The 22447-nt window shown below is 38.2% G+C and overlaps 1 long non-coding RNA gene across 3 annotated transcripts in view; it reads left to right on the forward strand.

The window, feature by feature from the left end:
• LOC149916988 (uncharacterized) overlaps positions 1-22447 on the forward strand; it is a 113962-nt gene that overhangs the window by 65617 nt on the left and 25898 nt on the right. Inside the window, exons 3-6 of one of the 3 annotated variants that reach the window (XR_016468521.1) lie at positions 3479-3560; positions 10583-10654; positions 11606-11664; positions 17955-18122. This is a non-coding gene — a long non-coding RNA (uncharacterized LOC149916988). Of the gene's footprint in view, positions 1-3478; positions 3561-10582; positions 10655-11605; positions 11665-11760; positions 15507-17954; positions 18123-22447 lie in introns of those variants that run through there. The other 2 variants (XR_016468522.1, XR_016468523.1) reach the window with 2 other exon arrangements.

A 22447-nucleotide genomic window follows, 5' to 3' on the forward strand; every position in this document is an offset into this window, starting at 1 on the left:
TGACATTTAGAAGGATGTAAATGTTCATTAGAAGGGAGATGTAGGTTTGATGTGCTGAAGTGCCTACGTATCTCTAGAGAACAGTAGATTTCCCTTGTCCGGAACATTCATGAGTTTTTTTAGAATTCATCTTTTAATATTCACTCTAGTAAGAACAAATTAAAAAAAAAAAAAAAAAAAAGGTTAATTACGAAGTTCAAATGGAAATCAGGAGGGTGCAAGTAGTCATTTCTTATTTTAGATTAAGGAATCTAGTAAGGCAAGGGATTTGGGCTGTATGGTTTACATAATTCGACAAACTCCAGTTCTTAGGTGTATTTGGAATCTAATCTAGAGAAGCCAAGCTCAATTTGAAGCTTAACTCATACATAATTTTCTGTTATTTCTGAGTATTTCCTGTGGATGCCACAATATCTATGTGAGCACAAAGCAATGACTTGCATGCAAAGGACATCATTAATATTCTCGAAAATGACAGAGATTGTTCAGTGTCAGAGTTACGTAAACTTGAGAAATGAAGCACAGGGCCAGAATGTTTCTCCCTGTGTCTTGCACCTCATAGAAGAAAGGCTGGAATCTTCCCCCTCCAGGAAAGCCTGAGGTTTTTAGCTCGTCACACCTCCTTTTTCATGATATTGTACGAAGCTTAAATCTGGAACATTGGGTAAGGTGCCAACCCACGTTTCTGGAGCAGCAGAAATATTATCACAACAAACTTCTGGAGCTGATGCTTTGAGTATCACTTCAATGTTAGCTATAGCCCTTTTTTGAATCTGCACCTGAGAGCTTAGTTATTCAGTAAAATAACTAAAAAATGTTTTTACTGTTTGGAACAAGTTTTGATACAGCAATAAATATCCACTTACCAGTCAAGAAAACTCAAGATAGGTTTAGTTCCTATAGTCTAATGAATTACAAGCAAAAAGAATAATCAGTTATGCATGGCTGTGCTTGCATAAAGTGTATACAGCATAATTTCCCTGGAATCCATGTCCCTAATATTCTTTGAACTGCTAGAGGATTTGTTATTTGAGGTTGCCCTTCTTTACCCTTCTTCTGCTTTCTGTTCTTATCCCGTGATGGTTTTTCCTTTGTTTTCCAAAGAGCATAATTGCTTTTTGGCATTCAGGTAAAACTCACAAAACACTCTAAAAGTGTTCCACAGAAACTGATGACTCGCACTCGCAGCTCAGGCAAGGATGAAGTATTTGGATTGATATCTACTTGTTTAGTACAATATGCGTTTCTTCACCTTCCTCAGTACAGTGATAAAAGCATTCCACATTATACTAGTTTATGCAGGTGGACAGGTGTTACTTCTCAATAGCACATTAAACAGAAAATAGGAAAGAGTTATCCTTGGGCAGTTACGTTCGAACTAATTCCGCTTTCAGAATTTAGACTTAGTTCACTAACGCTTTTTGTATACAGAATTTTCATTCGTATTCAGAACTTGCTTCCACCCACTTCTGCCCATTGTCCTACAAATAACTGGTGAGTTAAGAAGTACAAGCCATATAAGCAAACATTTATTACTGGTAAAAGTTCATGTTTGCCCCGATGGGAAATGTTTTTCTCCACTGTTCTCTGTAGAGAGGAGCTTTCATTTAGAAACTGATAACAAAGCAGCATGCTGCAGTCCAAGGGTTGCCTTAGGACAATCTAAATATTCATTCACTGGCAGGTATTCAAAGTATAGCTAATTCCCCAAACATAAATTTGCAACAAAATTAGTGTCCCACATCACAAACATATTGATGTGAATTTTTAATATCCCAAAATTCAAGGCTGTTCAGTGCCAGAATTGTGGTTCAGCCCAAGGAAAAAAAGAAGTTACTGGGAGACTGTGGTGATAGATTCATACTCAGGATATTTATAACGCGATCAAGACTGATGCATGAATTTAGACCTATTTGTGATTTGCCAGTGCTGTTTCTCTATGATCAGCTCTGTGTTTGGGTTCGTTATTGCCAAGCTTGAGGTGTTGTGAGTGGCGCACTCAAGCACGCAGTGATGTTGTGCTTGTAGATGCATTAGAGAAATTGACTACGATACTCTCAATACTTCTATTCTCAGTTGAAGTCTTTTTAAGAAATGTTAATGGGAACGAACGTGGAATTCCTTGCGTGGCCTGCAGCCAGCAGTTCTGGCGGTACCCAGTGAAGCAGCCAACGAGTGGCACTCCAGGGACTCGCTGCCAACAGCAGAATGGTTCTACCCAGCACGCATTTTTGTGCCCAGCACTCAACTGTGGCTGTGAGGATGCACGCTGCTTGACATGTAGTTATGAGCTTTCAAAGGAATCCTGCCTCTGCTGAAGTCAGTGGCAAAATTCCCATAGATTTATCTGGAAATATGTAGCGCTGTTTCTTACCTGCATCCTAGGCACTTCCTGTGTGAGTGTACTTTCTCATTACTCAGGTTACCCTAAAACCTGATCTGTGCATGCGCTCGTAGTGACTGCAGTAGCTATTTCTCAAGATTGTAAGATGGGATGAAGGCACTCCACAGCTGTGCTTTTGGATTTTACCGTGGCACTCTGAGTAAACCTGATCATGGTCACAAAATATTTTTGCTTGCAAGTGAGGAAAATGCTCTCATGGTTATTTGATCCAAAGGGTACTGAAGGGTTTTGACCTTCACATAATCTCTTAATAACACACTGATCTAATATTTTGTGCTTCCATGATCTTTACAAATCCTCTCCAGCGCGCAAATTAAATTCTCTGTAAAACACTTCAGAAATGTCACGTTAAATCATAGGCATGGGTCCCATAATTACAAAACTATCTACAGAAAGAATAATAAACAGAGAGCTTTCTGTACCATAGATGGAAAATTGTTTATTACTTGTGACTGTAAATGTCTCGATGCCTTAATTTTAAAAACAATCCTGCAATCAGTTCTTACGATTTCAAATTTTGAGGTGAAGAAGTGTTTTCTGGCGTGAGGGAGAAACTGTGCTCAGGTTAACTCTTCTTCTGACAGAATATCTCAGGAACATTACTACTACTACTTGTTTTGGCTAGAGAAACATATTCAGGTATAGTGAAGCACCTTTATATGGTCTTAGGCAGAATTGGTCTCGACTTGGATATCGCAGAAAGAACTCTATTACTTATCTGATAATCCAAAGAAAACAGAACATTTATTAAAAAAAGAAAGAAAGAAAAAGAGAGAAATATTGTTGCTGTGAAACTTGGAGATTTTCTTACAGTGCAAATTTTCTGTGGTATGTTATCATTGCTTATGATAGCCCAGTCAAGGAAGGTACCTTTGGTGAGGCTTTATGTGTGCTAGCAGGATACAAAGCTGTATTGGAGCCAACATAACTAGTAATAGAGCAATGCTTTTGTTGTCTGTTGATAAGGTGCTGACATTGCTCGAATGCGCCTCAAGGGTGGTGGTGGCAAAGAAAGCATTTGTCAAAACCTGATATAAACCATCCATGGGATTTTCATCCTATTCTATTTTTTAGGTGGTAAAGCTGTTCTGGAAAGTGTCCTCATCAAATCAGCAGTGGGATACCCTGCATTTTTGGTCACAAAAAAAAACTACAGGTGAGTTCTGCTCTAATAGTTTATGTCCTGGAAATTCAACTTTATATCTGCGCAGCTGGAGGACTCTTACTAATTCAGGCAATAATGATCATAAAGATTTTGGAATCTATCCATGCTAGCATTATATTTCTATTGTTTTTCAAACTAAAAAAGATTCTTGGTTTGTTTCTGTGTCCTGGTTAGAGACATGCTTAGCTCGACCCACTAACTAAAAACCAGCGGCTTGTCAAGGTTGTGAAAGGGAACTGAGTTTCAGGTGCATGCTTCCATGATGATATGCAGAAGCATCTCAGCAAAGGGTTGAAATTCAGTGGGTTTATCAACTTTTTAGCTTTACAGGGGCCATCGTCATCATTGCTTATTTGTAACACTTAACCTCTGAGCTAAATTGCTTTGTTCTTCACAAAATGGCTCCTTTCCTGGAAGCAAACCTGCCTGTCTGCTGCCTGACAATAGCCCCAAATGTAATTTTCAGGTCTTCTCTGCATGCATGTCCTGCAGTGAGCCCACAGGAATAAGTTCATTAGTATCAAAAGTACAGTATGAAATAAAAGGGAAACACACAAAAAAGCATATAACTTCATGGGACAGCTTCAAGTGCAATATTTATCTAATCCAGAAAAACAAGTTGAAGGCTGTTGGGAGTGCAGAAGGGCATTTGCCGTGGCAGCCAGACTGAAACAGACTAATAGCTTGAGTAAGCTTTTCATCTTTTAAAGGAAAGTCTCATGAGGATCAGGCGAATATATTTAGTCTCCTTTCCGTTTTTCATCGAAAACCCCAGAAAAAATTATGTCTGACAAGTACAGTAAAAGGTACTTTTAATACTACTATAATGAGAGTATTCCTTGTTTCTGAGGAGGTGTTTGTGGGTTTTAGTGGTTTCTTGTTTATTTACCTGTTTGCTTTGTGGGTGATTTTTTTTCCTTAAAGCTTTTTTTGTGATATTTGTTTTTTGGGTTGGTTTTTTGTGTTGGATTTTTTTTTGGGGGGGGGGACAGAAGTTAAACCTATGTCAATCTAACTGTGCCTTGACAGTTGTATGAGTCAAAAGTTAGCCGTTAAACCAAAATAAAACCTACATCTACAATGGTGTTTATGAAATATACTTAATAGGGCAGCTGTCCCTGAAACAGTGACTTAGTTCTTAAGTTCTTATACAATACTGAAAATGAACCGTGAACAGCATTTCATTCAAAATTTATCTTGACTCTGAAAATGAAATGCAGTCTATGATCCAACAAACTGCTTAAATTGGTAGCATGTCTGGAATCTTTCATAATGTTTTTAAATACAATGTAAATTATATTTCTAGTTAGGTTACTCTGTAGTCACCCTTCTTGAAAAGTTTTGGCCTATGGCAGACTAAAAAACAAAAAGAACAAATCTTTGCAAAAAGGAACGTGTCTGAAATGGAATCTACTATAAAAAAGAAAAAATGCTCAAATATGGCTAAGGGTCTTACATATTGGAGCTTGAATGATTACATGCTTATTGGAAGGAAACAAGATTATAAGAGAAGTTTCCTGAACACAGATCCTCATTTCTTCTGCTTGTCTTGATTCATCTTTACTTAAACAAGTGTTTCTTCATTTATAAATAATCAAGGCTATCACATGATAAAAATAAGAAAAGAAAAATTTGGATTGGGTATCTCAAGTTGATATGACAAACAAGAAAGACTTTTGGTCAACTGTGTAGAAAAGAGAAAATGAATGGACAAGAGAAAAAATAGCAGTACCGCAGTATTGCTAGGTAGATGAGGCCTGACTGAGCTGTGGTCTTTTGTCCCAGTTGGTCCCAATCTTTTATTGTTACTCAAACAGAGAATGGTTTTCTCCATCCTCAGGAGACATGGAGATGTAACCTGGACAGGGATGAGAGCAGTGGTCTCTGAGATGGATTATGCTCTTGACAATCCGTTGCTGTGTGTCAAGAAAATAGCGTTTGCATCATTAATAAATAAGTAATTTTCAAAAATAGTGCTTTCATATTTTCTATCCTTTTTTAATGTCTGTTTTTGTTTTATAATGTATTTAACGTGAGTTGGTAGCACGTGTATATTACTACTAATAATATACATGTGAAGAGTGAATGTTTTTTTAATGAAGAAAAAATATAGGAATTTTTTTTAAGATCTTTAAAAGAAAAAGAAAAAGATGAGTATAAAAAACATTTCAAAAATGTGATGAAATGTATTTGGAGACCACCAGGCATTACACAGGCATCTCTGAAAGAAGGGTGAAAAAGGAATTGAACCAGACCCTAAGACTGTAGAGTTCACAGAAAAAAATCTTGTTGATTTTTAAAATAGATGATTAAAAACATCAGTGACAAGGATAGAAGGATTAGAATGCAAGACTTTGAACTGAGAAGAAGGAAGCAAAATTCCTTTAGAAAATATAATCTGGATAGCCCACAGTCGTGTTGGAGAGGTGTGTAAACTAGCTGTGCTGATGGGGAGTTATTAGATAAGGGAAAGTGTAGCGGATGCTGAAACAAGTTGCTACGTGATAGAATAGCACAAATGACCAGAGATATTGAGTAGTACTGCTGTTGAGTGTTATAGAATAGGAATTGGTCATTCCTGTTGACTTGCCTTCAGTATGGCAACGTCTGGAAAACTGTACTGAATTCATCAGAAGGACCAAAAGGGAGAGGGAGTTTAGGAGAAACAAACTGCTACAAGAAAGATTAAGCACATAAAATCCTTTTTATAAAAATGAAGAGATGAATTAAAATGCAACTTGCTTGATTGCATATGCAGAGAATGGTGGGGACAGGGCATGGGAAAATGAGTGACGTGGCTTTAACAATTCTTAGACTCTCAGAGAAGAGAAAGAAATGGAAGAACATTAAGCAAAGAAAAACAGTTCCTGCCTTTAGATAAAATTATTGATGATGACATGGTAATGACGAATTACTTAGATTTCAGTAAAGTTCATGGTGCTGTTATTTTCTAATCACATAAAAAGATTTTTCAGAGTATGATATCACAGAGACAGACATTAGCTGAAATAGCATTGACATCCAAGATAACAGAACAGTCAGAAGAGGTCACGGGGTTTTAAATGACCGTGCAGTATCTGGCATCTTCCCAAGGTATTTCAGTATGGTTAAGGTTTGTTTTTTTATACCCAAGTGCATCACTATTCGTTTTATGGGAAAACGAAGGATTATTGAAGACAGATTTCTGCTGGCATTGGATTGTTGTACGTTTTTTTTTATGGTGTTTTAAGAGGGAAAATGTGAGAAATATATAGTCATGTTAGTTAAACAATGATTTTGCGTCATGCGAAGATGACAAAAAGGCACCAGCTCTTTTTTCTAAGTGTGCACAACGTATTGTTGTAATGGGTCATATGACTGTCTATAGGTAGCGAGACAGCTTGTAAGCATTTCCTTACAGTGAAGTCAGGAAAGAGGGTGATTATCCATGGGCTCGGTATGAGAAAGGTCAAGTACTTGTGCAATTGTTTGGCAGAACTGATGTAACTGTTTTTTTTCTAGGGCACTTTTTCTTGCTGCCTCTTCCTTCAGCTTCAAGGTCTCTCATAAATAGTCAATGATTTACCTTTTCTTACTTACCCTTGAGAAATTCATTGTTGTTTCCCAAAGAAAAGTTTATTCTTAATTTTTTAATTTTTTTCCCTATGGCATACAATGGATTTATCATATAAGATGAGAATTCTAAGCATGTTTATAAAGTGACGTAATTATTTCTAGTGCATGAAATTGTACATTTCTGGCTGTCACGTTACTCTTTACAGAGGTTTACAAGAGCAATCATAGCTTCAAGACCTTCTAATTTTTCTTGTATGCTAGCAAATTTTGACTCTAACCAAACCTAATTTGGCCCTGTCAGCAATTTATTTTTTTCTCTCAAAATAAAGCCTCCCTATGCTAAGGCCTGCTCTATAACACAGACCAAATCAGTTCATCTTCTACGGTTCCTGTGTTAACTCACTAAAAACATGAAGCAATTTCTTGAATATCTGGTACGCTAACACTAGCAATCCCAAGATTTCTGTTGTTTTGTTTCATTATGTTGCAAAAGTTACCTGTGCCTTAGCTGGCTTATATATGACTGCGTCCTCAAGAGAAGACTTTTTAGAATATACAATGACAAGATTCAGAGTAACGTGATTCTAATCTCAGGATATAGATAAATATCTATATTTAATCTCAGGATATAGATATGTAGGAAATTCTGTTTAAACATAAGAACAAACCTTTTTACTGTGAGGACGATTGAATGCTGGTAGAGGTTTCCCAGAGAGGTTGTAGGGTCTCTGTGCTTAGACGTGCTCAGAATCTGGTTGGACACAATCCTGGGCATTCTGTAGTAGGAGGCCGTGCTCCTATCAGAGAAGGTTGGTGTAGTTGACCTCCAGAGGCCCCTGCCAACCTCAACATTTCAGTGAAAAAGTCAAGCATTTCCAGCGGCTCAGTATTTTGCTGTGCCAGTTGCAGTATTCACAGTTTCTGGATGGACTCTGGTGTAGGTTCCTATCACGTTTTACGTGAAAAAGTTGCTCTCCATAGTATCTGAAGATCTAACGTTTGTTGAAAGTGTTACATAGTTACCTTAGATAACTAAGAATCGGCTTCTATCTTTTCCAGCAGTGCTTTCACAGAAGGGAGGAGTCATAGTTATTAATCATACAGATCAGAGAAGATAAGCAACAGTATTCAAAAGATATAATAAGTTATTCTTTTGGTAGTTTCAGGTACATCATGAATGGAGTCACACACATTTAAAATGTTTTAGCATTCACTGAGATGAGTACAGCTGTGCCTGCTCCCTAGAGTTAGGTGAAGACCTGGATGAAACAGATCTCCATTAGTGTCTCTACTCTGCTCTTTTCAGGTTCAGCAATTTACCTCTGAATAAAATTATGAACCTAAGAAAACTTTTATGAGAACGTCTAGACAAGAAAAACCAAAGAAGTGAAAGCACACTGAGGATTGTCTGGGAATGACAGAATGGGGAATGCCTAATCCACAGTGAATTTCTCCCCTTTCTAATCTTTTCCTTATGTTATTGTCCAGATCTCACCTTGATTTAGTTTCCAACAAGCTTTATTTCAGTGAATTTAGAGGACTTCAGCTGGCTGAGAGAATCTATGTAGGCCGGCCTTATTCCTAACCCTTTTCAGTGTCTCAAGGAATAATAGATTTTTCTCTGGCTCATTAATGATTTAATTCAGCGAAATCCATTTTAACGTATGGCTCTGCACCAAATTATGAGAACTGTTCGAAGGAGAGGCTGCTTATAATCTGAGGGCCCCTCGTAAGCACAGCGGACTTCATTCGTTCTGTTTGTAACCCTGTTTTCCTATCTGTTTGTAACTAACTTACCCCATCTGCAGACTCAGTAAATATAAAATTAATTTGGTTTCTGTTGATTTAAATGATTATAGTTTGAGGTAATATTCAAGTTGGTTTCTTGCTTGTATTAGCTTCAAAAGGTAGTGGTCTCAGAGTGGGAATCTTATGCTTCAATTAAAAACGTTCTCAAATAACTCGTTAAGACAGAATTCCCAAAGGAAAGGTTGACTGCAGAGTTAAATACGCGTCTTGGACTCCAAGCAGTACATATTACATTTAGGTCTTGTTTGCCAAGGCACGTGCAGAACTGAGCTGGTATACGTGAAACTAGCAGGTATCATCAGTCGCTGGCTGGCAATTGGTATTGAATGATGCATTGTATATGCTGAGTTTAGTCTGATCCAAATTTCTTGAGAGTGTACCAAGAAGCTGGATTTCCTGCAGCAAGTGATGGAAAGAATGGGAAAAAAAAAAAAAAAAAACAACAACAACAACATGGGCTTAGTCTGTCCTACTGCGTTGGTACGTCTTTACTAATGTGTTCATTTTTATTTCATCCTGAGAATTAAGAGATGATACTCCCATTTTATGGGTAGTGCAAATGTAGGCACGGTTGGGTAAAGGCACTGGCTGAGTTACAAAGCAGGAGACTTAACCTACGTCTTCAACGTGCCAGATTACTCTCGTGACTTCTTAACATACTGCTGAATAATTCCAATGGAAACAATCTCTCAGACACAGGCTGGAGTCACAGCTGTCATTCAGATCCGAGCTGATAGAGACCTAAAAAAAATTCCAAATTGTCTTTCTGGAAACCAGTTGCATTTTTAACTGGGTATTGTTAACTTCTTCTAAAGGATGAGTTTGTCCACTTAATCTATTGCTAGTGCACGATTGGTACTCCACTGTCTGCTGGAGACATATGAGCAAGTTAATGGAAAAGGTCAGTCAGCACTTATTAACATTAAAATCTCATTTAAAACTGCTGGTCCCCTCGAGGGTGCTTTGGTTCTCATAATGCACTGGGTTTTATACTGCTTTCCAATGTTTGGAAGCTTGGGTATTTCATTGCTCCTTGTGAAAGCTAATATCAGCGATAAAGGGGAGAGTTAGGTGACATGGTACATGTAGATCATTGCTGCTGCATCTGAACTGCTGTTGAACCCGACGCTACGCTCTTCTTCTCGTGCTCTTTTAACTTGCAACAAATTCTCTAAAAATGTGGGAGCACTGGGAGAGAGCTTTTGGAGAGGCTTTCGGCACATATTGTTTTATTCCCATCTTCCAAAGGGACAGAGCTCCACCACGAACAGCCTCCAGATACCCTGTATGGCATTCCTGGCAGTCAGCTATCCAAAGCCACCTGAGGGGCAGAGATTGAGCAGAAATCCATTCTGAATTATGCTGTCAGCAGGCAGTAGGGGCATAGGCTTAAGTAGACATAATTAATAAAAAATACAGGTGTGCAGCTTAGCTGACCTTACTTGCTTTTATATATCACTAAATCACAAACAGAGGTTCCAGTATCACCTTTTTCAAGTTAAGAATGAGCAATTGTATTTTAGCCTGATGTAACCTACCTAAGCATGTAAACATTGCACTAAACACCATAAAACATATTCCCTAAGAAAACTTAGTAGTCATTAATATCTGCTATTTGTGGTTTGTTCCTTTATCTTTTCTCCACACAGGTAGATGAAGTAAGCTTTGTTGTAGAAGATTCCAGAGTTTCTTCTTTAAGTGTATTCTCTTGGAAAAGTAAGGTAAAAATTCTCTTCTCTGAGCATTAAAGGTGAAAAAGGGATCCTAAGGGATCGACCCCCATGGGCTGCACTACAGCACGGACATTGCTTTGGCCACCTGTTTTTACTTCTGTTGCTGAATGTGTTTCTCATTAATGCTCTTGTGATTGTTCAGTACGGAAGATTCAAGCGTCTGACACTGTGTGCTAATAATAGCATAGTGACACAATTAACTATGCAACTTTGTTACTTGACCGGAATATCACACCGTATTATTGATTAAAAATAACAGAAATCTCTGTTCTGCTTCCAGTAGAGCAGAAACTTAGTGATTTGTTATAATAAATGGTCATACAGAGAAACGCATGACTAGAAATTGATAGACTTTCTCCTTGCATCTCTACAATATTTAGCACTGCTGTGTAAAAAAATCTCTTCTGCTTGGTTCTATGTCATAAATACATAGGCTAAAAATTAATCCAGAACAGGAAAAATAAGGCACTACCTATTTGGGGCCAACAAAACAAAATACAGTCTCTGTATTTATCAGGCTGTTTCTCATTTCCTTTCAAACATGCCCCAAACAGCTCTTCTGATCATACATAATCTAAAAGCAATTTGATAAAAGATAAATCTTTGACTGTGGTTTTTGTAAGAGTGCTTTGATTTATTTCCACATGAGGAATTAGAGTCTTAATCACAATTAACATTCTTGGGTGTTGTGTTAAATGCTGATCTTAGGGTTGTCTTTCTGTATATTTTAAGAGATAAAACTCAGAGAGCTATGTAATGTGACTAGGCACAATTTCTGGAATTTGCTTTGCTGAAGTTACTGGTAAACGTTGCCTGAATTTGCAAATTGATTTGAATTTAAGCTGTGTGAAATGTTTGCAATGGAACTTGAAGCTGAAAATACGTCTGTTTTGGGTATTTGAAGATAATACTTAGTCTACGTGCGCTCTTTTCAAACAGACCTGAGTTGAGATACACGCTTGCGCACTCAAAAAGTTTACCTGACACTTCATATGAAGGTGAGTTCTGCCACATCTAATATATTTCATTTGGAGCTTTGGAATGTGTTTGAAACAAATGTCAGTTGGCTCAGTCTGGTCTTGTTCCCCATGCAGTCACTGTTTAAACTGAAAAATTGGAACTTCATTTATTTGTATCTGCTGAGAAACTGGTCCAGCATATTGAGAAAATGGAAATACGTGCACATGCGTTTATGTGAAAGTATCTGAAAAAATTTCCTTCGTATTTCTTCTGAAATGTATAATGCAAAAATTCAAGTTATCTTCACAAGGAAAGCTTAGAATTCTTTAAAAAGTTAGTTTTTTCCCCTTGGTATGCTTAGAAAACCATTCTCCCAAAGGTACCGTACTAGAAATTGAACTTAACCGCCCAATGCAGCCTCCCACCAGCCATGCCAGCACCTCCTGGCCTGGGGGAAGAGGCAAGCTGAGAGGAACTGCTGCCTGTAGCCAGCAGCCACGTGAGCTGATGTTCCTGGTCCCAAGATGTTTATTAGAAGCGGGTTGCAGATCTTCCATGATCCTGATAATGCTTCATGCACAAAGATGGGAAATTACAAATGGCATCAGCTCCCACATTGTGTACAGCAGAATGTGAAAGCCAGACCAGCAGTGCCAGAGTCTTCTAAGGAACTGTTTAAAAGCTGTTCTTCATAAATCTGCCGATTCCTTAATCCTCAAGGCTGGCTGCAGTGACACACCAAGGGGACTGTTAGTAAATAATGAAAACATCTTGCAACGTACGCTGGACTTGAAATACCCTACATCCTCTGTTACACCCCAACAGAGCTGCTCTGCACAAGGAACCATTTTTGAAGATATTTCTTTTCCTGACTCCCTTTACACCATATCATCATTCTTCTGGCACAGTGGCTGGACACTGAGAAAACCTTTCAGTTTCGGTGAAGCCCTTGGGAAAAATAGATCCCTGACAGAGAGCTGCAACTTTGTACGTTGTCAAAGCTAACTGAGTGTCCTCAGGCTCTGCACATGCTCGCATTCATCTTAAACTTAGACAAAGGGGAATAATCAGCAACTAAAGAAGACATTACACTAGATTAGTTTTCATTGAAAGGCTATCAAGACATAAAGTCCCACTCTGCTGTCCAGAGGCAATGTGGCTCTCTGCTGAAATATTTTTAAGAGGGTGAGGTGTCAATTACTTTAGCAGATAAATGCAATGTATTTCACTTATCTCTGAATAGGTTGTTTCTTTATGGAGTCATTAAAATAATTCACAAAAGACCAGAAATGAAACCCTTAATTAAAAATAACAATTGGTATTGGAGACCATTTGCGTATGGTAATTTAAGAGTTAAAATAAAAGGCAAATAGATGTTATGAACTTTAATATAGATGGTTATGAGGAACATGAGCAATTTCCTTTTATATGTTACTATAAACACTGCCAACAAATCGAGGGAGGTTTTGTGACTGAGCTCTTGGAGATTCTTTGCTTGGGCTTGGTTGGTAGGCTTTAACTACTCTCAAAAATTAAGTTCATTTAGTTCTGAAATAGAGCCAAGGGTCTTAGCTAACAGATATTAAAAGCCATTTCAAAAAGAGAAAAGTGTCCTTCAATGCACTGAAACCCGGAACATCGGGAAGTTTGGACTGCTTTTGGCCGAGGACTTGCATATAGATCTGTTTGGGGGCCTGACTTGTAAAATTTGGAGTCCTTGCAAGTGTCAACGCTCCAGGAGCGTCTAGCATTTTCACTGGAAAATTCTGCAGAAGCTTTACTCTGCAGAAGTTGAAATCACCTCTGTGTAATGAAATCTCTCTTCAGTACACTAATGAAGCAAACTCAGGGTAGAGGAAAAAAGGATGGAGATATTAGCCAACAGGTCAGCTATACCAACAGCTGAAATACAGGAAGATAGTTCTTCCTTAATTTATATTGTGAATTATGCACTGCTGCACTTTCTCAGCTAATGCTGGTACTTCTCAAAATAGCAGGAGCAGAATAAGAGTCCTCTCTACTCTGCATCATACATTCCCTTTGTTTTTTTTCTTTTTTTCTGTTGGGATGCGTAGTGCTTTTTGGGTACTGAATGAATCTGCCTGACCTGCTACTGTACGGAAATCTCTATCTGGACAGCAATATATGACCATACAAAAGGAGTTGACTGCAACTTTGGAAAGATCTTCAGTTTTTTCTTTTAATGATGCCACAGATCAATTTTTATAATCATAATATGACACCTCAGGCTGTACTTTGTTCCTTCGTAATCACAGTGTTTGTTCAGCTGAGGCTTCATGGATCCATGCTGCGTCTCTCATTCCAGCCTGGACATCTGATTGCAACCAAACAGCAGCTCCTTTGGTATATGAATCTTCCACCCCCTGGTGTACCTGTCCTCAAACTTCTTTAGAAGTACTTGCAAATTTTGCCAGTGTATAAAATCAAATCACAGTTGTCGTGTCCCAAAACAATTCAGAGTATTAATAGAAATGTTGACAACTCAAATTAAGGTAAAGGCTTAATCTGAGTGATTTTTGAATTTTGCCCTCCTAGCAAACAGCAAACAGAACTGAAATAAGCCAAGACTCATTTCTTCCATTTGAACAAGCCTGTTCCCTCTGGGATAGTTTTGGTTTTTTTGCGCAGTTCTATTCCTAATTTGTATGTCAGTCTCCAGAAACAAACTTTGGGCCAAACTTGATACCTGCCTTTGTTTTTAACTACCTCTATTTCTAGCAAGCAGCCAATTTTGCTTGCTTGCTTGACCTCGCTAGCAATCCTTCCAGGATCTCAGGCTCTAAGTTTCACAGGAGTCACTTAAGGTTTCTGTACGTATTGTAAAATAGAATTTGCTGTATGCTTCCTGAATCCATACCTCCATTTGCTTAGATTTGCTTTTGTTTTAAATTAATGTGAACTGAATGCACAGTTCTCTGCAGGAATGTCTGACCTTAAACTAGGATGATTTGGGACTGTGATGTGCTGATGGATATCTGCCATCAAACTTTTGTTCAAGTGCAAGGACAAGGTCTGCTTGCAGAATCACTTGATCGCTGAGGTTTCTTCTCAATGTTTTCTATGGAAAGGTTTTTGATATCGCCAGAATACAGAATGCTTTTTTTTTTTTTTTTTGCAAATGACCCTTGACTTAGGATTGCCAGAGAATATATAGGCAGATAGTCCTATCCCACATTCCAGAGGGTGTCTTTCTCTTCAGTGAAATGGAAGAATAGCTACTTTGAATAGATGAGTAAGTTATTAAAAACATAAAATGAGACACAAACTAGAAAACCCTGGCAATGTTTGTTGGATTTTAAAAGGCATTTGTATTTAGTCTGAACTCATCTAAATCCAACCTGCCCTTCATGCTCGCAAGAGGATTGAGCTTGAAAATCTCTCTTTTTATCATTCCAACTGTGGATAATCGAATTAACATCACAAGTCTGACAGAGTTTCTTGGGCTGAAAGAAGCAACCTAAATATTGGCTTTATCAATTTGTTTTGGAAAATGGAAACACTAATTATTTATGGGGTTGTGCAATACTTCACGACAAGAAATTTCATTTCGAACAGGTCACAATTGTACAACAGAGGATGAGATTTGCAAATCTGGGGTACAAAGCCAAGCCCCTTTGTTCTATAAGCTTGGATGATCTTTAACGATAAACTTTGATGTTTCCTTTTTCGAGCTCTTATCAGTTTTGATGAATTATAGATTTGATCTTGCATGTGCACAAGTGGAAGAAAGTGTAAATTTATTCAGCCATTTTCATTATGACTTTCATTTAAATGACCTCTGCAATGGAGATTTTCAAGTGCAGTAAAACAGCAAACTTTCTGTAAATCTCATGTGAACGTGTAGTCTTTCTACCTTAAGCTCTTTCTAAGTAAAATACTTCAAATAACACTGAAGAAATAAAATTACCCAGGCCTGGAAGTCATTCTTATTTATATTTATACTTTTTTTTTTTTTTTTTTTTTCCCGTTTCAACCATTCTGACTTCAGCTGGAGTTTCTACCTTCTTTACAAAATCAAAGTATTCTTTATTGGAAAGATGCTACTGGTTAGCTGCAAACCCAGTGTGTGAAAATGTTATCTAATACTTAAAAACAGATATCACAAAACAATATGCCACCAAGCACTGTAGAAACAATGTCATATGACTATATTTTTTCTTGCATAAAATGATAGCTGGTATGATTTAAGTGACTCTATCATTTCTTCCATTTCTATTAAATGTGATTTGTCTTAACTGATGCAGTATCTTGTCCCAAGGTAAAAACAAAACAACATAGAGTGAGAATGTTATCTTTCTAAAGGTCACGTCTCTTATGATTAATGTGTTGTTTTGAACAGAAATATCACTTAGCAATTATAATGCAAACACTTCCGAAGTTTTAAGAGGGAGAGGGCTTGCTTACATATTTATTTAGACCCAAAGCCATTTGGAAAATGAATGTCTCCCAGAGGTATGCACGCTTCATTAACAAATCAGCCCTAAAAATTGTAAGGCCGTGAGTTCTTTTACATTGCCATATTGCAATCTGTGATTTCAACCTGATATTTCCAGTCTGCCTTAAATGGTTGCCTTCTGTGTTAGTTTTCATTCCATTCTTAAATAAATAGTTAATAACGTGGAAGGTGGAGGTTGCAGAGGGAATGATCCCAGAATGTAGATTAAGGCAGAAGCAGCTTTTTGTCTTTGGTGATCAGAATTGCTTTTTTTTTTTTCCTTCTTCTTCCTTCTTTTCTTCCCCTCGTACAGTCTGAAAGTGCTGCACAGACTGTCCTGAAATGCCAACTGTCTGTCAGTGTCATCCATCAAGGGCAGATCAAGGTTCATTCTGACAGACATCTATGGCTTAAAAGTAATCCGCCTTAAATTTCATAAATTGAATTAACACTTGCTATGAAATGAGACACTTAAGACCAATGTGGAATGCAAGTTCATCACCGTTTTTATTCCTACTAATTTTATGGCTACTATATTTACTTTGTCTATTATATATGTAGGTGAAATGAACGGTTCTTCTTGCCCTTTGTAGATCATTTAAATTGCCTGTGCAATTAGAGCGGGTGTCACCTGGCATGACAGCAGACTGCAGTGATATAAATGTTACTGATATTAGTAGTCAAAGGAGCACATGCTTTAAACTCAGGCATCGTGGCTCTGTCCCCGTCTCCAAGTACCATTAAATGCATTTCTGGTTACTCTCTACCTTACTGTCCCTTAGCTGGAGCAGAGATACATCAGGGTACATCTAGCTGGAGTAGAGATCCTCTACGTCATTTGGAGACCTGTGGTTTAGAAGCTGGGTTGTATTTAACTTTTCCAGTTTCACCAACTATCATGAAACAGTGTTATTTCAGTAAAACACTTAAAAATAAGAGTATGCATACATGGACTGGGAGGATGAATGCGTTTTCTTTAATGCTATCTTTCTAGTACTTAGGATTGCGCAGTGCATTTTTTCATAAAGGCTAGATAAGAAATACTATTTGCCAGCTTTTTACAAATACGGTAAAATAAAGCCCATTTATCAGGGATGTTCTCATGAGGTTTATCTTCTTTTCTAAATATTCACTGTTTATGTCCAGTACAGTGAATTTTTAAGAACTCTGTAGAAGTTATCTCATTGCCAACTTATAAAAGGGAAAGTAGGGTTTATATGATCCATACCTATTCAACTACCTGTGGAGTTTCCAGCTTGTATTGTCTTGTAGAGAGTCAAACACGTCTAGTCTCTATGAGATGTTGTGCTTTTTTCTCTGGATGATTTTGAACACATCATGGTAGCACTCTTCTCCTTCAGGATGCGTAGGAAAGAAATGTATGGGATCAGCCCACGTATATCCAACTGCAAACTTAATTTTGAGATTGCATTCTTAACTTATTGAGCTATCAGATTCTCTATCTTTAGCGAACCATACAGGCTGTACTGTTCTTCTTGAGCAAAAATGTAGCCCGGATTCATGCTGATGTACCGTACTGCTGAAAAAACCACCTTTGCTTCACTTCAATGTCAGAGGTATAGCCCAACTTCTGTTTGTGCTTTCCTTTCTAAAACAAGTACTATAGGTAGTACTAAGTTTGTCAGTAAGAAAGATTCTATTAAATAGAAAATAAATGAATAATAATGTAGCAATGCGTTCTGACAAGTTAACTTCCGCATTACAATGGTTGATAAAATTTTTATTATTAAAAATTGATCTTCTATACTCATGTGAGCGCTTGTAAATGCTCAGTATTGTTATGCTGCTTTCTCAATCAAGGTGATTTTGAAAGCAATCAAGAATAATTAAGGATGACTTTATAATCACCAGGTGTGCTGATACAAGGTATCTGGAGCATCTACTCAGCAAATGGTGGGGCAAGTGTTAACAGTCCTCTGCATTGAGACCTCAGCTGCACCTACTGATTGCTGAGATTTTCAGCCCAGCAGCCCTGGTATCTTGGGAAATGTTTTCCTGTTGCACGAAGGAACTCTTCAGGTAGGAAAGTTCTTTTTTACTATGCGAACCTTTGGAATTGATTTGAAGATTGACAATGTCTTTTCCTGTCTCTCTTAGTTTATTTCAGGTATAGTCTTGGTTTCCCATAGTCTTTTTGAATTCTTCTCTGCTTTCTGAAGGTAGCTGACTTGTGTGTTTGATGTGATTTCTGAAGTTGCCAAAGGAGTGTTAACTTTCAACTGTGAGCATAATTCAAGTTCTGTTAGGGAAGTGTCTTGACTTTCTTTCAATTCCACATTAATTTCCTCAAAATGAAGCGTGAGGCAGTGGTAGATAATGTGACCTCATGTTCTCCATTTTGTCCTCTTGTCTACTCTGAAATGTTATTGGCCTGTGAGAAAAGATTTAAGGAACTGGATTTTAGCCCAAAGAAAGGACAGATGAATCTTCGAATATTGCAGGGTTTTTTTTGTTTTTGTTTTTGTTTTTTTTTTTGTTTGTTTTGTTTTTTTTTTTTTTGTATAGAGGAAGGGGAACAAACTGTTGCATTATTGAAGTTATGATACAGAAAGTAATATGCTTAAATTGGAACAAAACTAGATCTGGGAGTATAATGTAAAAACACCGGTGCTTCTTGATAAGGTTACTGATCAAGAAGGAAGTACGTGGAGGCAAAGTAATATCCATCAGTTTAACGGAGAGGTACTTAGTAGGGGCAGCCAGCCACTAAAGTCTCTGCCCTGGGGTTTCCCCCAGCAAATATGGGTGGTGGCAGGCCAGCAAGGTGTCTGCTTAACTCACCTAGTACCTTGGCTATATGTAACAGTGACAGATAATATAGCATTTTGCATGAGGATAGGCAAGGTCGTTCACAGAAAGCAGGGGAGCCTTGGTTTCAGCTGCAGAGAGCTTACTCACAAACCGGTTTTTTCTAGCTGTGTGCAGAAACTACAGGCAGTACACTTGTTCCTCAGCTAACTTAAGCTCTTTCTCATGGGCTAGCTACCTCTTCAGGCCATGATCTGTATTTTTCCACATGAGGGCAAACTTAGCCAGTGAAGCATTCTTCCTAGAAAGATAATAAAGAACTGGAAAAGCGCATGTGCATTTTGTTAGCTGTGGGCAATCTTATGCAGCAGGTAAGCAGAAGGTGTACGTTGCCAGCCTGGACTCAACTGTAGAGAAACAGAACACAGGATATCAAAAGCATACGGCAATACGTTTCACATAACGCAGCTTGGGAAAATGGTTGATGCAAAGTATTAAGAAAAAACAGGCTTACTAATGTACGTTCTCTGTATTTCCACTAGGCTAGCTGATCCCAATGGGAAAGATGGAATTGCTGTGTTTGAAAACAGAGAGTATTATTCCCCAGGAAGTATGTGAGGGGAACGTTCAGGTGTTGAAAATACAGCTGTACTTCAGCTCTAGCCAAGAAGGTCAAGTATTCTTTGCCACTTTCCCATTGGGCTTTTGCAGTGGATACATGCTGATTGCTAGATCATTGGCCTAACAGTAGCAAGGAAGGGTTTTCTTAGGTTATTTGTTGGAGAGATGTGTATGGTTTTGACTTACAGTGAATATTTTCAATTTGGAAAGGATTGAATGGTGCACATCTGTATTCAATTGAGGAATGGAAAGAATGTCAGATCATAGCTTTTTTTTTTTTCTTATTATTTGAGCAACAAAATTACCAGTCGGGGTAGAGGGTTAATCTAGTTTGTTCTTCTTATGAGTAGCAAACAAATTGTAACAGGAGGTGAAGGGGTTACACTGTATAATCAGCATAAGTCACACAGTGTTAATTTAAAAAGTTAATTTAGTTCATTTCACTAGCAAATATTCTGCCTCCAGGAATCATCCTTTCTTTGAAAACAGTTCTGACTGTTTTCTATTGTCTATTAACATCATGCTTTGGGGATATTTTCTGTGCGAACGTTCAGGCTTAGAGCTGTGCCCACCTGCAATGATATAACTAGCAAAGCAAATTGCATTATCCTCTCAGTAAGCATTTTAGATCTTTATTGTTTTAACCTGAGTTCCTGTAAATCAGCCAGAGTAATCAGTTTTAATGACTCCTCTAAGAGAAAAGCAAACAACAATGGAAGAGCTCTGGTTTTTTTTTTTTTTTTTTTTTCCAGTTTAATCCAGAGAAAAAGAGGAGGCGCAGCATTTTCTCTCATCAAAACTCCTGGTGCATAGCAAATTCTCATTGCTTGCCCTGAGCCGGAGGTTATGAACTTTCTGTGTGCATACCAAAGCTGAGAGTTGTTTTTTCAGTGTTAGCTGCAAACAGCAGTCATGCAGCAATCTGCTCGAAGAACAGTGCCATCAGTAGGGAATTAGATAGTTGTGGTCATCAGCGTTCTGGTTCTGGACACCATGTGTTTAGTTGTCCCCAAATAAGTTTGTATTGATATAGTGGTGAACTTTTTTGCACCGGAAACTGCTATGTGATTTCTCAGCTCATTTCAACTGAGTCATCCTTTCTGCCAACCACCTCTCCAAGAATACATTTCTGTGAGGTGCTTTGTCTTGAAAAGGAGAGAGAAATTGGAAAATCTCAAGGACCGAATCTAAAAGAAAAATGAGTAATGAACTTCTTTCTTAGTGCTGATTTTTTTTTTTCTTGCATTGCTGGGGAATTCCCTCAGCAACAGTGTTCATGGCTCTGAATAGAAGTGGCAAAACCAATGACTTTACATCTGCCAGCATTTGTTCTTTTCTCAGCAGTCAATATCTCTGTTCTTGAATTATAAAGATTATATGTTACAACCATAGAAACAAAACAGTTAAGGCTGGAAGAGACCTCGGGAATCTCTTTGCATGTCTTACGGATGTTCTAAAAGTAAAGGATAAAAGTAATTGTATTCTAAATCTGGCCATTTATTTAGTAGTTAGGTGACGAGAAAATTAGGCCAGAAGCCCTGTTTCCAGGAAAGGGAGAAAAAGTAAATTAACATGGCAGCCTAAGAACTGGGAACAATGTTAAGAAAGGAAGAGAACAATTAGAAAAAGAAGGTGGTTTTAAGGATGTTCTTCCACCTGAGAAGAGATAAGATACAGGGAAAATGGCCTACTTGTTCTTTCCTATTTCTCTAATAATACGTTACATCTTCCCATGAACAGTCCCTTTCCTGTGTCCTGGGACAACAGTATTACAATACTACTCCCTCAAAAGCAGGGTTTTTAAACACAAAAGCTAGGTAACGTTTGGGTTACAGAGGAAGGCTGGCAGCCTTACTCAGTAGCAGCATGCTATTGTTGCTCATTCAAAACAGACCTGTAGCTAGTTTCCTTTCAGATTTTGCTGTCTCTTCTTTCTCAGCCTTCTCCCCAACAATACTCCAAGCCCCCACCAGTGAGACAGCAGTTCTGCAGCTGCTCCTAATGTATGCACATGTTAATTGGAAGCTAACGTCTGCCAAATAGGCTCCAAGGACTGAAGCACTCCTGCCTCACCTCAATTGGGGTGCAGAGTTGTTTATTTATGGGTGTTCACAAAATGCAAGGAACAGCAGGGGCTAGGCAGAGATGATAGACGAGTGGTTGAGTAAGCTTTATTTCTAGAGGGCACCCGAGTAAAAAGTTTTTCAAGAGTAGCATTTTCTCCTAAAACTTCAGTGTCAGCACTGGATCACAGTTGCTGTACAAAATCCGTATTCCCTGCCAATATGGTGTTTGATGGAAACCTGGAACAGTTCCACTGCTGGTGAATCAAAACAAGTTTCAGTGGTCAGACTGGTTTTGAATAATAATCTTTTTTTCTAGCAGTTGTTTGATTATGATGTAAAGGAGCTAAATCAGGTCTCGGGGACCCAAGAATTACCTGAGGGAGCGGGCAAGCAACTGCTGTGATATACTGTTGCCAATATGCACACTTCATCTGTGCGTTTTGATCTCTCCAGAAAGACCTAGGATTGTAACTGTTTATGTTGAGCGCTGTAGCAAATGCAACAGGAGGGCCTGAGTTCTGGTAATTAGCTATTTGGTTAAGTTTCCCTATCTTCACATCTCTCTACTTGAGTTTGCTGTTAGTAAGGAGGAAATTCTTCTGATCTTAATGGGTGTGCAGCAGCTTCCAAAGCACAATGAAAGCCGGGGGGGGGGGGGGGGGGGAGCCCAGCAGCAAGAGAGCCTGCAGCACAGTGGAGACTGCTGAGAATTAGGGACAAGCAACCGGCCAGAAGTACAAGCTGACAAGACTGTACAGTCTGACAAAATCTACAAAGTAAGTGTGTTGGATTTAAATCGAGCCCAGAAAGGATTTATCCACCACCAGTGCTCCAAGACCTTCAATTACAAGTGCTCTTAGTTTTATTGCTTGTTCCTCATTCTAGTAGTTTGCTTTTGAAAGCCTTTTG

The sequence above is a fragment of the Phasianus colchicus genome, chromosome 8 (genome assembly GCF_987193195.1).
Source record: "Phasianus colchicus chromosome 8, bPhaCol1.hap1.1, whole genome shotgun sequence".
Taxonomy (NCBI): Eukaryota; Metazoa; Chordata; class Aves; order Galliformes; family Phasianidae; genus Phasianus; species Phasianus colchicus.